Here is a 4,559-nt window from a genome sequence, read left to right as displayed (position 1 = left end):
CTGCAACGCAGGAGATTCAGGTTCGATCCTTGAATTAAGAATATCTCCTGGAGAAGGAAATGGCAACCCACTCCAGTATTCTTGCCTGGAGAATTCCATAGACAGAGGAGCCTGGTGGACTACAGTCCATGGGGTTACAAAGAGTTGGACACAACTGAGCGACTAACATCTTCACTTTCTTTTAACCCAGTGTCCATTCCAACACTATTTACAATAGCCAGGACTTAGAAGCAACCCAGATGTCCATCGGCAGATGAAGAGGTAAAAAAAATTGTGGTTCATATATACAAGTGTGCAGTGGAAGTGTTAGTCACTCAGTCGTGTCTGACTCTTTGTGACCCCATGAACTGTAGCCCACCAGGTTCCTCTGTCCACAGAACTCTCCAGGCAAGAATATTGTATTGGGTTGCCATTTTCTTCTCCAGGGGGGTCTTCCCAACCCAGGGATTGAATCCAGGTCTCCTGCACTGTGGGCAGATTTTTTACTGTCTGAACCAACAGGGAAGCCTTGAAAATTATGGAACAGTTCATGAATTTGTGTGTCATCCTTACACAGGGACCATGTTAATTTTCTCTGTATCATTCCAACTTTAGAATATGTGTTGCCGAATTATACAAGAGGTTTCTTTTTATCCTGAGTAATTGCAAAAAGTTTTAAACAAGAGAGTGCACAATCAGCTTAACATGTTAAAAAGACCACTCTGATTACTATGTGGAAGGTAGACTGAAGGGTTTGGGCCACAGTGGTGACAATCATGATGGAGAAAAGTGGATTGATTGAGAATGAGGTGTTGAAGAAAATCGCTCAGATTTGGCAGTTGACTAGAAATAGAAAGAAAGTACTCAAGGATGCTGCTGGAGTTTTTTCCATTCTCAGTCTGGCACTATCACTTAATAACTAGAGGCCCTTGGCCATCACTTCATTGCTAAGCCACAGTTTCTTAGTGGGTCAGATGGATATAACAACTGCTAGTGTACTTGCCTCTGTCATATTAGGGAGACTCAAATGAAACAATGGCTGTGAGTGCTTTTTTCTAAGGTACAAAGAGCTATGAAACAGGAGGACTGAGGATAACTCATGGGTTTAGACTCACTGCAAGCACAAATGAGTGATCAACAGGTGATAAGATGCCTAGTCCAATAATATTTTTTCCGGTTTCTTTCTTTCTTTCTTTCTTTTTTAAAATGCTCTATGTAAGGGCCCTTGTAAAGAAAAAAAAAATCTTACTTTACTCTCAGGAGGATATGAACCCTGAGGTCTCATAGCAGTACTGGGCTGCTTGCCCCTAAACCATCTGTACTGTTCTCCAAGCCTTCTCATAAGCAATTCAGGGCTGTTCATATGGCTAGTGGCTACCATACTGGCACTTATGTAGATCTCAGGAGGCCAGTAATTCAGAGATAAGAGCACCAGAGCACAGGTAGATCCAAAGCAAGCCCTGATGCTAGGGCGGGAGCTGTTTGTTCTCTACTCTTTGACACCCACTCTCAGGTATATGCAACCAAATACTACTCTGGTCCAAAGGAAATAATAGACTTGAAAGACATCAAAGCTAAGCCTAGGTTCTGACAATCCAGGCGGCTAATGAAGGCAATTTCTAGAGTAGCATTAGTGCAAGTCCATGGCATAATGGCAAGAGGCAATCAAGTTTGTCTTTGTTACACTTTACCTTTTGGGGAAACACTGAAGGCAAAGGAGGAGGGAGTGACAGAGGATGAGATAGTTAGATAGGGTCACTGACTTAATGGACATGAATTTGAGCAAACCCCAGGAGATAGTGAAGGACAGAGAAACCTGGTGCACTGCAGTCCATGGGGTCGCAAAGAGTCAGACATTACTTAGTTACTAAATAACAACAACTCTCTATCTTCCTGGCATCCTGTGTGTTACCCTGATCCCAACATTTTGTTTCCCATTATCATAGGACTTTGTTTCCAACTGACTGTCAACATCTCCTTGATAAGATTTTAGGGTATCCCCACTTTCATATTGGGTTATGCCACCGCTTATAACACCATTCTTCCCTTTGCCTTATGACTATCTAAATCCTTGGAGATGTTCCCATAACCTGCAATTCTACCAACACCATGGGAGAGGGGGAAAGGAAAAAAGAGCAACTAGTTTAGTTCCATGGGTCTGGAGGAGGTATGAACAAATTCCTAGCATTTCTTCATCTCCCCTAGCACATTCATCTCTTGTTCTCTTTCCATATATTTAGAATTTGTATTGGTAGCTCCACTTTAAATGGAAGAAGCTAAAACACAGAGAGGTGATGACTGATTGCATAAAGTCACAATGCAAGTTGATGGCAGACCCAAGAACTAATCCCAGGTCTGTTGCCCCCAAGACAACTAGTTTCTATCCAAGGGAATCTGCCTGTCCATCAGAAAATGACTTCTTCCTTTTGGAAGCCAGTGAGTTAAAGAAATGCAGCAAGCTGCAAGTAGAGATCCACCCCATAGGAGGCAGTTCCATGAACCTCTCTACCTCACCCCCAACCCCAAGCACAACCACCAAATTTCAGGCCTGAAAAATGCATGCACTATCCAGGCTGGGGGCATAGGTATACAGAATCTGGCTCCCTCTTCTTCTTCCCCTCCAGATCCCTGGAGTTTGAGCCTTGGAAAAGCCACACTTTACAGGAAGGGTGCTGCCCCATGACAGCTGCAAGCAGGTTATTCCAGAGAATGTTGAGATGGCAGGAATATTTTCCAGTTGAAATCAACCATTTCTCTTTGCATCTGAGTCTTGGGAACATTCATGATGAAAATCTAGACAGCATGACATTGTATGAACTCTGAAAGCCAGGCTGATGCTACTCTGGTTGGTGTTGCCTTTGGCTCACACTGAGGGCCAAGTCAGACTCTCAGAAAGATCAGGCCAACGCAACTTCAGCCAAAGACCCTGTGCCATCCATATTTTAAAAGCTGTCTACATTTAGTGGTGACCAGGTCTCTTGGTCAGTGATTAGCTTTTTGTACTGTGCAAGGAAGATCTGGGGCTGTGAGCCTCACCACTTGCAGTAGGCCAGAGAAGAGGAGTCCCTTGGCCATACTTTTGTTGCAGTGACCCATGGTGAGGAGAGAAAACGGCAGGAAGGAAACATGGCAGGCTGAAGGCAAATGTAATACATTCTAACCCAGAGTACTATTACCCAGAGTACTATGTATTGTAATACATTCTAACCCAGAGAAACCGTAGTACAGGGCTATGAGCAGGTAGAGCCATGGATTTTCCCACAAGGTTTTTCAGTATACTCACAGGAGAGATTATGGTATTGAGGGAAGGGCTCACAACTGGAAATGAGAAATTTGTTTTCCTGACTTTCTGTTTCCTTCTATACCGCAGCTTGGGCCCTGATTGATCTCTTTAGGGTTTTTTACTAAAAATGCTCATAAAAATGACCACCACAATTCCAACAGCACGAGTGGAAGCACAGAGTATTGCTTGGAAGGCAGAATAAGTGAGCTGTGCTACTTACTGGCTGCATGACAAGTTACTTCCCCTACTTGGGTCTTCAGTTTCATCCCATTAAATTATAAGTTGAATAAGCTCAGCCCACATCACAAGGCTTTATGAGAACCAAATGAGATAATGGGTATGAGTGAGCTTTGAAAGCTGTCAATTGTGAAACTTAGAGCTAGTATCTCTGAAGCTGACTGGGTGATGCAACTAGCACAGTAATATGTATAAGTAACTTCTCTGGGCTTACATAATTGTGAGAGGAATGAAAGAAAGCCTGAAGTATCCCCTAAACTCTGGAACCCTGGCTTATAATACATAGAAATCTGAGTGCAAAAAGACACCAGAGTGCAGAGAAGAGCACTGAGCTTTAGTAAGGGTTGGTGTGAGTGCAATTTAGGGAGGAGGTCTCCACAGCATTATGTTCCAGAACCAGGAAAGCTCCAGCTCCCAAATATTCCCATTATTAATGGCTGAAATACCAGAAGAAAATCCATGTTTTGCAGCACATTGTTTCTTCTGTTAAAAATAAAAATGTACTGATGGAATGGGAAGGACAGTGGGTCTGTGGCATTTCCAGCCTACTTTGGGGGCTACAAGTTGAATTGCTCCTTTCAAGTACACTCCCACTGCAATCCAGCAGGTACTGCTGTACTACATCATTTGAGTAACATCCCTAAATTGTAGGTTACGCCACGCCACAGATCCAGAACCTTTATAAATATCCCATTAGCTATGGGAGAAAATTTAAGAAGCCTCAGCCTGGCATTCCAGGTTCTCCCTAGCACTTCCCTAGCTCCCTCCAACTGTACCTCAGACATATGCCTTCTAAACTCTGGAGTTTGGGCAAACTGCTCCATTCCAGAAATTTCAGACCAAATATAGATTACAAGGGCAACACACTGGACTAAAAATTAGGAGAAATTGCTTCCAGTCCCATTAACTTTCTGAGTGACATTGTGTGAGTCATTTATTCAACCAGAATGTCTGAAGTTTTGAATCACTTAGGAAGTGTGTTAAAATCAATTTGTTACTAAATTAACATATAAATGTTTGTGAATGACTTAATTTTTATATTCTAGAATCGAGTTTAGGT

The 4,559-nt window shown here is 42.7% G+C and overlaps 1 non-coding gene across 1 annotated transcript; it reads right to left on the bottom strand.

Moving 5' to 3' along the window:
- Positions 1–511: 511 nt before the first annotated feature.
- LOC112445212 (U6 spliceosomal RNA) lies at positions 512–616 on the bottom strand. Its single transcript, XR_003033582.1, has one exon. It is a non-coding gene; the product is annotated as a U6 spliceosomal RNA (small nuclear RNA).
- Between the last annotated feature and the right edge of the window lie 3,943 nt (positions 617–4,559).

The sequence above is a fragment of the Bos taurus genome, chromosome X (assembly GCF_002263795.3).
Source record: "Bos taurus isolate L1 Dominette 01449 registration number 42190680 breed Hereford chromosome X, ARS-UCD2.0, whole genome shotgun sequence".
NCBI lineage: Eukaryota > Metazoa > Chordata > Mammalia > Artiodactyla > Bovidae > Bos > Bos taurus.
The sequence above is the reverse complement of the archived record's forward strand: the minus strand, read 5'-3'. Positions and strand labels throughout refer to the sequence as shown.